The following is a 12582-nucleotide window of genomic DNA, read 5'->3' on the forward strand; positions in this document are numbered from 1 at the left end:
ACATAATTATAATTTATTATTGTTTGACATTTTTTAATATAATAAATTAATAATGCTTTTGTAAATATTAATTCTGTTTATTTTTAAGATAGGTAATTGTTTTTTTAGTATTTTTTATTTGTTAAGTAATGTTTAGAATTTTTGTAAGTATATATTATATTTCATACACAATCGATATTGTTAATGAATAAATAATGATGATGATGATGGCAGCAGTGTCATCATCTTCCTCGCGTTGTCCCGGCATTTTGCCACAGCTCATGGGAGCCTGGGGTCCGCTTGGAAACTAATCCCGAGAATTGGCGTAGGCACTAGTCTTTACGACACAGTGGTGTAGCTAGAGGATATGGCGCCCGGGGCAGGCATCAAATTTGCCTCCAATCGAAATGAACTAACGAAAGGATTACTTTTTTTCTTATTAAGTTTACTTTTAATTTAGACAAATAAGTGTTATTTTAGTACATCGGTGGCTAACAAGCTTACGACCCACCTGATGGTAAGCAGTCACCGCATCCTGTGGACGTCTACACTCCAGGGCGCGTTGCCGACCATTTTAAAAGTTATACACTTCTTTTTTGGAGATCTCCTTAGACTTAAAGGTCAAAAAAGTGAGACTCAGTAGTCATAATTTGTCAGAGTCGCAGGTCAAAGGAACTGAGGTAGAAAGCTTCCAAATTAGTAATTCATTACCTAAACAAAATCCTCATTTGTTATTTGTACTATTGTTTTATGGGGTCACTTCCCCATTGGTCTGTTCGAGAAACTGAAAACGGTGAAAAATAGAGATAATACTCCTAAAAATACGTGTGACACCTCATTAGATTCCTCATGATGCTTAATGTATTCGAAGCGTGTATTATTAGCACACAAAACGCCTCATTTTCGGGAAACGCGCGCGGCGTGAAAAAGCGACTACGTAACATTAAATATAATTTTAAAGGTATTAAAATATTCATTGAAAACATGTCAACAAATGTAATACTTGTAGAAATTTATCTTAAAGCTTTTTTTTCAACAAGTTAGGTGTTCGTCATCATCATCATCATATCAGCCAGAGGACGTCCACTGCTGGACATAGGCCTCCCCCAAAGAGTGCCACAATGACCGGTCTTGCGTAGAGATGGGTAGGGGTGAGTAAATACTGAGTATTTACTCGGTATTTACTCAAAGCACCCGATAAATACCCGTATTTACTCATTTAGGTGGGTAAAAACGATTGCTTATGAAATATTAAAAAAGTGAGATTTAAGAACAAAATTGTCTTTTATTGAGGAGTGCTAACGTGTATTAACAAAATCTATAAAATAAAACGCATATAGGTAGCTTAATTTTGGAATAAAAGGTAATTATCAGTGAGAGGCAAATTGTGATAATGCATAGTTAACAATTTTGTTTTAAATAAGAAGGTATTTACTCTAAAAATATGGTACTTAAATTCTATCGATGTTCTCGATAAGTGCATGTCGCGCAAAAGTGCGTGTTAACGCGGTACTTACGACCTTTTACTAAGGGTTTTTTAAAGAAAACTCAATACTGGCTCAGCCGACATTGTTCAAAATATTGTTTTTTGTACTCTATTATATTTCTAATCTCCCGATATGTTTTCATATTTTTTCTGAACTTTGGTTCGAAAGATAAAGAGAGATAAACATTATTTTGGCCATTCGAAACGGTTTATTTCCAAAACTATTCAATTTATCCAAAAAAGTTTTTAGAAACATTCCAGTTATTTTTAAAGACCCATTTAATGATGTGCAACACGTTGGTGGTTTCTGAAAATTTTTTTGGTGACAATTAGTTACATGTATGGAGTGCCCCTCTTAAAAATACATTTCTTACAATTTTGAGTACTTAACCCAGTAGCGGCTTACAAAATACACCTATATTTCAAATTGATATGGCCCTTTCAGCCCTCTAAATAGTTTATACCCACCAATTTGGGTATAAACGAGTAAATACGGGTATATTGAGTAAATACTGAGTATTTACTCGGTATTTACCCGTGAGTATTTACTCACTACCCATCTCTAGTCTTGCGCCACCCGCATCCAGCGGACTCCCGCATAGCGGAGTTAGGTGTTAGGCAATTGTTAATGAACAAAATTTTCTCGAAATTTCTTCTTTATTGAAAACGAAAAAAAAATTATAAATAAGTATTGTAAAATTTTCTCGCTTTCTAGAGCCCTTCTCATATACATGCTTAATAAGATCACGTTATAAAAGCTCTGAAAAAATTAATAATTTGGTTATAATATTGTTTTATATTTTACAATTTTTCGTTTTTCGTCAATTTTCTATGTTATATAAAACTTATTTTAAGCAAAGTATTAACTTTATTAAAAAAATTATAATGTTATCTTATTAAGCATTTATATGAGAAGGGCTCTAGAAAGCAACACAATTTCACCATAGTTATTTATACTTTTTTTTCGTTTTCAATAAAGAAGGATGTTCTAGAAAATTTTGTTGATTAACAATTGAATAACTTGTTGAAAAATAACGGTGTACTTTCGTTTGGGCCAAATACCTTTCGCCAAATTTCACTTCCCAATAAACTTATCGCAATAGTTTCATTTCCCAAAGGAACCTTTAGCAAAGTTACACTTCGCATATAATTTATTTGGTCAAATTATCACTTGGCATGATTTTACTTTGTCAAATGTTGTTAGGACAAAAAAATATTTAGCAAACGTTTTTTATTGGCTAATATTATATTCCAAAAAAGCCGTTAAGTGGGTTAGGTTAGGTTAGAACTGCGAGCCTTACAGAAACGAATTGCTACTAGAAAAGTGGGTTTGATTAGGTTAGAACTGCGATCCTCACAGAACCGAACTGCTATCAGAGAAGTGGGTTAGGTTAGGCTAGAACTACGACCCTCACAGAAACGAAATGCTACTTGAAAAGTGGGTAGTGCACCATTTACATTCTACAATAATCTTTCACCGGCCCCCATAGAAATCGATTTTTTTCTTACAATAACTTGCCAAAATAGACTATTGCTAACTGAAAAATTGCGATAAGTTGTTTTGCCAAACATTTTTTTGGGAAATGACAATTTGGGAAACATAGTTTGGGATGTGATACTTTGGGAAACGTTTTTGGCCCATTCGTTAGTAAACCAAAAATAACTTTATACAAGTAGTACATTTGTTAACATGTTTTAAATACACCATAATTAAAAAAAAATTCAATAAGTATTTCATATCTTTCAAATTATATTTAATGTTACGTAATAGTTTTTTCACCTCAGCAGCTCGAACAAGGCTACTTTGCTTCTTAAAAACAGTGAGCAAAATGCGATTTTGCTCACTAAGTCATTTTGTCTCACTCAGTGAGCAAAATCGCATTTTGCTCACTGAGTGAGCAAAATCGCATTTTACTCACTGAGTGAGACAAAATGTCATTCAAGTGACCTTTATAGTCAAATGTCATTTCAACATGCGGGGTCTAATAAAATTTCGATATACTTGGGTTCTATTATCTCTGTCCCTCTAGGTATGTTCTCACTGCTTAGGGTGAAAAATTTTGTGTACTACACGAGATCAAAGTTATTTAGATCTCGTGCGCTTTTGAATCCCTTACTACGCTCAAGATTCTAAATTATAGAATCTTTCGCTTGCACGGGACTCAAAATAAGCACTCGAAGAAATATCAAACTTTGATCTCTTGTTGTACAAATAACTATTTCATGCCGCGCGCGTTTCTCGAAAATGAGGCGCGGAGGCGGAGGGCTGTGTTCAGTTGAATAAAAATAGATAGAGTTCTGCAAGTATGGAATGTTCGATTGGAAATATTCACCTCTGCTATAATATTCATTTTGGTTTCCTAAATTAGGTAATATTTAATATTAATACGTTTTGAGATATTGGGGAAAAAAATGTACCTTTTTCCCCCTTTTTTTGTTAATAACTTTTTATACTCTTGTGTCAAAATATTTTGTGTTTCCTATATAAGGAAACAATAAAATTCTTGCGTCAAGATATAAAATGTTTCAACGTTTATTATTTGAGCAAAATATTCAATACTTTATCCGAGCTATAAAAAGTTTTTTATTTAAAATATTAATACAATATTCTCACCAAGAGCGATTGCGTGTTGTTTTATGTATTGTATTTTTTGAATTAAACCTAAGTGTCTTAGTGCAAGACTTAAAGAACTTGTGCCAAGAAACTTTGTTTCTTGGGGTGAGATGCTCATAATTGAATTGAGAATTATATTTCTCCATAAAAACAAAAAAAAGCATTGGTTCAAGAGTACGTTACTCAATGTAAAATACCTATGATATTATTTATATCTAGAGCTGAAATTTCTTAGCGCAAAGTTTAGTATGTCTTGAAAAAGGAATTAATTTTCTTAAACCAACATGATTTTCGTGATTCGTTGAAGATGTAATGTTCGTAGTTCTAAACAAAACTAAACTAAAAGCACTCTTGTTGACTATTAGAGCTGAGCGTTTTTTTCCGTCAGTGTTTTTAAAAACACTTTCTTGTACTGTAACGAAATAACAGTTTGTGGTAGGAACGACAAACTGTTTTTATAAAAACGATGACAAAGAGGCGATGACATACGATAACATAGTCGCGCATAACGGACGAAACTATCGCAAAGCAAAACGCAGCTCCAAAACTGTTTTATTCGTTTTCCGATGAGCAGGGACAGATATAGGTTATCGGCTAACGAAAGAGCAAGATAGAGATAAAAACGAAACGAAACGGATTGAGCTTTGTTCAGGTAGACGCTAAGCGCGCTTTTTACCAGGCCATTATATTCAAAAACTTCAATGTTCGTTAGACAAGTAAGTGCCCTATTTTCTAAGCATTAGGGTTTACATTAAGGAATCTTTTAATGCGTAAAATTAAAGCAAGTAGCGAAAATAGCGTCAATTGAACCACGTTAAAAATGATTCACGACGCTTAACGAACACTCGCTAGCATCACGAATTGGGGAATTGGGCAAGTGTTTGAGGGGCCATTTTATGTGTGACCTATCGATTTATCTTTATAAAGTACTGAAGTTAGGGGTCAAGTTATATTAGACATTTGTGAGACGATGCAAATTAGGTTTTTTGAAATGTGAATTGCGTATTGTACGTTTTATTACTTCAATACGATTTCGTTTCGTTTCGTTCGACACACACAGGGAATCCAGTTATTTTAGAAACTGTTTTTGAAAACAGTTACGTGATTTAAAAAAACGGTTACGTTTCGTATCTCAAAGAAAAGTTTTTGGTGCTTCTTCTTTGAAATAACTTTGGCTCTTGACTATAGGTTGAAAACATCAAACCAAGAATTAATATATAAAAACTCAAAAGTCTTAAAGCAAAGTTTTGGCCCTTGACTGTATATTGAAAACATCAAATCAAGAATTTATCGATCTCGTCTAATAAGTTAAAAGTCTCAAAGGAAAATTTTGGTGCTTCTTCTTTGGAATTTGGTAATATTTTTGGTTTGATGAAGAGTTACTCAAGCTAAAACCGTTTTTAAGAGCGTGCAATATCTCTTGCCAAGACATTTTTTTTATTGCGACGAATAATTAATTATCTTAACTCAAATCACTGCCATTAGCTTTAAGAATGAGTAAACATACAACTAAATAGTTTTTTCACATCTCATGCTCAAAAAGTGCACCTTTATGTCGTGCGTAGACGACATAAAATCGCATTTTATGCTCTAGAGCATAAAAGTAAAATTTTCTTCTAAGACTAAGGTAATCGGTCTCAACAGCCAAACAGTTAAAACATATTGCACAATTTTACTGAGCAATAAAATTGTGTAGATGACAAAACTTGTTATATTATTTTATTTTTGATACAATTTATTAGAAATCCGTATTTTCTGTCATTAAATTTAGTAAATCACATAAAATAGGAGTCGATTATCGTTCAAAAATGCTCCGAAATGTTTGACTTGGCAGAAAACCAAGCGTCTGAAACTCTGATCACATGTTGAAAATTTAAAAAAATAATTAAAAAGTTAGTTGGCGGGAATTGGTTACCTATGTATTATGTTATTTCGCTTTACGACAATTTCGTGATGTAAATTGCCGTGAAAAATATAATTTATTTTCCTCGCAATCGAAGTGAAAAGCAGAGTGTACAACAAGGGCATAAATGTCAATTTTTACCCTCGTTTACTATTTTGGTTTTCGCTTCGCTCAGACCAAAAAATTGCCTCGGGTGAAAATGGGTCACTTTATGCCCTTGTTGTACAATCTACTATTATTCTTCTTTAAAAAATCACGATGTTTTTAACTCAAGCAAGTCATTTATGTTAGTCTAGACAAAAAAATTCAAAATTGCTCTCCTTCTTGATGCGACTGGCAAATCATATTACTTTTTGGCAACCGAGTTTTTTAAGAGGTCGTTATCAATTTTAGAGCAGAAATGTGAAATTGATGGATTTGGTCGTTGATATTGTACACCGTTTGTTACGTAATATCTAAATACCTAGCAAGTATTGGTTTCTATTAGCACGTCTTCTCATCTTGGCTTTTAATTATGAGGTCGCGAGCGTGCGTCACCGGTAATACATGACGAGAAGGGGCAGTTTTTAAGAAATCATCAAAAAATATGGTAGTAAATTATACTAAATGATGTATAAGAACAGTTTTAGGAAATGTTGTCAATTGTTTAAGTATCAAGATTACGTTGAAATTAAGTCGAGTTTCAAAGATATTGTCACTTGTTTTTGCAGTAATTTCTGGAGAAAATTGATTTCGTTTAACTTTCATTTACACTACTTCAAAGTCATAATAACAAAAATGTACCATGTAATACAAATTTACCATTTTTAGCAGTCCAAACTTTACGAAATTTACAAATAAGATCGACAAAATCAGTGCTTTACGCGCGTTTACCTAAACGTCCTGCAGAAAAAACATCATTACTAATTTAACACTGATTTAAACTTTCACGATTATTAAACATTATCAAACTACACAACGGGACTCAATCGCGTATTTAAGTTTTAAGATTTGCCTCCGACGTTTCGAGGACGGCGTTTTATTTATCGACTGTCGATATTAGTTTCCGCTTACATTAAAAAAAAACGCGCGTAGAAAACTGCGGGAAGCCATTTAAATCAAAAAACATTGCAATTTTAATCGGGACGAGGGTTTTAAGATCTCATCCACATGGAATCCAGTCATTAGTAAATGTATGGGCTACCATAGCAGAACTTACCTTTTCTCTCGGTGTCACTTTACCGCGAGTCGACGAAGAGACGAGAAGATAGGTGCATGCAATCAAGTGCAACGCTACAGGAACACTGATCGGAACGATAATGCACAGGCCCTTTCGGTTCTACCGATCCTAGTGCCGTTTTAACCAATCAGGGTTTGCCGCGACCGTTATTGGCCCTTAGATGTCGACGCCTACCTGATAGTGCACCTGAGATGCATGATAACAGTGATAAATCGAGTACCCCCCATCTCTAACGCTTTCATGACACCCTTACGTTGACGAAATATAATCTGCACCGATTAATCAGAAAAATCATAAACTTTATCCTTATGAATACACATTCGCAAAACAGCGACAAAGTAGGTATGTTTTTATTTATCTTATACCTGGACGAAAAAATCGATCTAGCTTATCTTCTTCGTCTTATCTCTGGAGAAACGCGCATTTTTGAGTTTTTATATGTTTTCCGGGCAAAGCTCGGTCTCCCAGTTATTATTAGGAATAATTACGAGGGTAAGTACTTACATCAAAAAGTCTTTAGAATTGATATCAGCTAAACACATAATGATACGTTTTGATTATTGTTTTTTTTGGTAATAAATTGCATAAGTAAAGACATAAATAAATTAATTACTTTTTATGTTATCGATAAACAATGACAGTAGGGTAGGTGATGTCTTAATATCAGTAAATTCAGGCAAGTTTTTGTGATCATTCAGGAACGATTTTCTCAAAATTTTTGGTGAAGAAGTCATAAAAATTGGTACTTAAATTAAAACTTGGGTTTTTAAGAATGAATAAGTATTTAATAATATGCTTGTAAATTTTAATTTTCAGGCTAGGATGTCCTTTCAATGTTAAAGGTAGTAATTTTAGGTCTTCACACATTTATTTGTTCAATTCAGAAAAAATAATGGAAACATACCACAAAAATAAATATGAAAATACAAAAGAAGGCCTATCAAATATTGTTCAGTAAAAATCAGAAGAATCTTTTTAAGAAAAACGCAATTATTTTAAATAAAATACATAATGTTAAGATGATTTTGGGCCCAGACCATGCAGTTTCCCAAGAATGCTGCGCAGAATCTTGTGCTTGAATTAAAGAGTTGCGTATTGCGTAATCAAGGGTATGTCTTTTGCAATTACTTCACATTCTTTGATTCTTAAAAATCTCCTATAAATTGGCTGTACTAGCGATAAACTAAAAAAAAAGTAAAATTAATACCTAAAATTGTGATTCTTTTTTTTTATGGACGAAGATGCCAGATTTTTTAATACTGAATATGCAGATAAACTAATAAAGAGGTTGCCCAAAAGTAAAAAATAACAGGATACCTGTAAAACCATGATATCATAGCGTTTCTAATTTCTTTTTGATTCCCCCTCGTAGTAACTAATAGTTGTTACTAGTTATGATACTTTTGTTTGTTTGGATTACTATTTCATATAAATACGTAATTAAGTAAATAAAACTTTTTTCAACCATTCATTCATGGTAATTCTGACGCATGGTCCTATATATTAAATTATTTAAAACAATATATAAATAAAAGAATATTATAATATAAATTGAAAAGTTGGTAAACCAGAAAAACTTTGAAACAATATTTAAACTTCAAATTTCAACATTATTTTCTAGAGCCTTAGCGGCTCGCCTTGCGATCCCCTTGGTCACGTCACGCCAATTTATATACGGAACCCTAAAAAAGGTGTAATACCTAATTTAATAAAAAAGTCTATGAACCTATACATGTTGACGACCAGTCTGGCCTAGTGGGTAGTGAGTAGTGACCCTGCCTGTGAAGCCGATGGTCCCGGGTTCAAATCCCAGTAAGGGCATTTATTTGTGTGATGACACAGATACTTGTTCCTGAGTCATGATTGTTTTCTATGTATGTATTTAAGTACATATTTATATATTATATACAGTGAAACCTGGTTAAGTGGGACCTGGATAAGTGAGAAACCTCTATAGCTGGGACTCATGGTGCGGTCCCGACACTTTAGCACTGAATTACCTCTGTTAGTAAGATAAAACGAACCTCTATAACTGGGATTAGTTGTTGTGATTTTGTAGTCACATTTACCTCTATAATTGAGACAGAGTGTATTTTACCTCTTTTACTGAGACTATATTTATAAGATTACATTTTCCTAATTGTTTTTTTAGAATTTTATACGAATTACCTCTGTATCTGAGTAAACGTCAATCTATGACCTCTCTAACTTGGACTTTGATCTATTTCCGTATTCTTACTAACTCTTAGTCTATCCACAAATTCCGCATTTGCTTAATTGTGTCTAAACGACTTCAAGTTTCATCTAGTTTCTTTACGTAGTTAAAACTATCGAAACGAAAGCTGAAATCTTGATAAGTAACAAGAATAAACAAATTTTCATTTAATAAATTTCTAAGACGCAATGAAGTCCGTATCAAATTTAATTGAAAAAATCTATCCTTTGGAAAATCATTCAAAATAAATTCAAAGAAATATTTAAACAGACTTAAAAAATATTTAGGGACAAGGATTATTTTACCTAAACATTTAAAGATAATTACAAAATACCTTATTAACCACCTCTATAACTGAGATATATCCTCTATTCTCACCTCTATTAATGGGACCCTCTGTAAATGAGACAGAAATTTATTTGTACCTGGCTAACTGAGAGCCTGGGTAAGTGGAATACCTCTTTAAGTGAGACAAATCTGCTCGTCCCTTGAAGTCTCACTTATCCAGGTTTCATTGTATATCGTTGTCTGAGTACCCACAACACAAGCCTTCTTGAGCTTACTGTGGGACTTAGTCAATCAGTGTAAGAAAGAATGTCCTACCTATATTTATTTATTTATGTTATATAAATATAATTATCAAAGCTGCTCAAAAATTTCATGAGAATCGATAGAGCAATCCAACCGCCAAGCACCCGGACAAACGGCGTAGGTAGGTACCTACAAACGAAAGCCTATGTGGCTTTCCATTAGAGCAGGGTCCTCATTATGCTTCATGTGCAATAAGAACCTTTCTGTCAGAATTTCAGATAAATAAAATATCATAAAAAGGACATTAATGCACTTGAAGCGTTAACCCTGCTGTATGGAAGGCCATATAATTTGCCTAAGCTGAAACGGAGACGCTTCGCTCGCTTTCGCTCGGTCAGTGAATAATTGAATACCTATGTGTCTGGGCTTGTAGTTGTAGCTTTTAATAGGGAAGTTTCCTCTACTCAAAACATTTTAAGTATTTCATACAGTGCACGAAATAAAACACCAGATAATAATTAGAAAAACATAAATAGTAGTTATTTTTAAACACAATAACTATATAATAAATCATCTAGGTATACACACAAATATAAAAGTAGGTGAGTTGACTGCGACGGTGCGACGTCACTATACTCGTTTTCATACAAATTCCATATTAACAAATCGTTTTGACAGTTCTAAAAAAAAGCTGATTTGACTAGTAGAAAAGTAGTCTATAATAATTATAATTTTTTTGTGTTAACGGTAGATACCTACTCGATTAGAAAATCGTATTCTGATTGCAGTCGACTAATACCTACCTACTACGAGGTAGGGTGGTCTAATGATAACATTCCATTTCTGACCGCAGCTGCACTACCGGTACTGAACGCGTCGCTGTCATTGTCAATTTCCATAGTAAAATTGACAGTAGTGCAGCTGTCGTTGGAAATGGAATGTTACCCTAAGACTGCGCGGTCGATAAGAATGCGCATACGTCATAACTTAGATTCAAAGTGAAGTTCGTGGCTAACTTTAGTGTTGTTTTGAAGTGTAATGGCACCTGTTATTGCTCCAGGAATTAATTTAGTTTACTGTGAAAATACGACACTCTAGGTGAGTTTGAAGTTTTTATCACATGTTGATCTTATTTTTCTTCAATTTAAATGTATTGACACTAAATAGTCTTAAGTAAATTAAAAGATGAGATCTTGAATTTGAATCGCGTATGCGATTGCGCGTTTAGATGGGAGTCGCTAGTTCACGTCATTTTACATAGGTGGCGTTACCAGTATATGCTTTAGTGAAAATGAAGGAATGTGTAAGAATGCGCATGGTACAACCGTGTAAAAATGCGCGCGCAGTCTTGCACATCCATTTCCACATGAATGTGAAAAATGGCTCAGAAATAACCCAGGAAGAACTATAACTGTATTCCAAATGTGTAAAACCTTCTCACCAGCTTGTCTCAAAGCTGCAAACCCCGCAGGTGATGCTGAAAATTTAAAAACTACAGGAATATCACCTTATAGTCCTAAGGTATTCACTGAAGCTGATTTATTGGCTAATTCTGTCACCGATATTATAGAACGATATAACTAGGCTAATTTTGCTGAAGGCAAAGAGACACATCAAGCGCAATCTACAAGCCATGATATGTTGTTGTAAATCATGTTGACCCTCTTGGACATGCCCGTGATGTGGCGAGATCTATAAAGATCCTATTACTGAAGACTGGATCGCTGCCACCTTTGTTTGTGACTTATGTAAATAGTTATGGCCTTTTTGGGTATTGCGCATTCTTACCCTACCCGCGCAGTCTTACACATCTTGCTGCGCATTCTTACAACACAGGTAGTGTAAGAATGCGCATTTCTCATTTTTCAATTATACTCTAATATATCTAGACTGGTTGATTGTCACGATTAGGATCTAAATCTAGAGATGGGTAGGGGTGAGTAAATACTGAGTATTTACTCGGTATTTACTCAAAGCACCCGATAAATACCCGTATTTACTCATTTAGGTGGGTAAAAACGATTGCTTATAAAATATTCAAAAAGTGAGATTTAAGAACAAAATTGTCTTTTATTGAAGAGTGCTAACGTGTATTAACAATATCTATAAAATATAAAGCTTATAGGACGCTTAATTTAGGAATAAAAGGTAATTATTAGTGAGAGGCGAATTGTGATAATGCATAGTTAACAATTTTGTTTTAAATAAGAAGGTATTTATTTACTTTAAAAATATGGTATTAAAATTCTATCGATGTTCTAGATAACTGCATGTCGCGCAAAAGTGCGTGTTTACGCGGTACTTACGACCTTTTATTAAGAGTTTTTTAAAGAAAACTCAAAAATGGCTCAACCATTGATGTTAAAAATATTGTTTTTTGTACTCTATTATACGGCTAATCTCCCGATATGTTTTCATATTTTTTCTGAACTTTGGTTCTAAAGTTATAGAGAGATAAACATTATTTTGGCCTTTCGAAACGGTTTTCTTCCAAAAATATTCAATTTATCCAAAAATGTTCTTAGAAACATTCCAGTTATTTTGAAAGACCCATTTAAAGATGTGCAGCACGTTGGTGGTTTCTGATTTTTTTTTTGTGACAATTAGTTACATGTATGGAGTGCCCCTCTTAAAA

Source organism: Cydia splendana, unplaced genomic scaffold (genome assembly GCF_910591565.1).
Source record: "Cydia splendana unplaced genomic scaffold, ilCydSple1.2 scaffold_48_ctg1, whole genome shotgun sequence".
NCBI lineage: Eukaryota > Metazoa > Arthropoda > Insecta > Lepidoptera > Tortricidae > Cydia > Cydia splendana.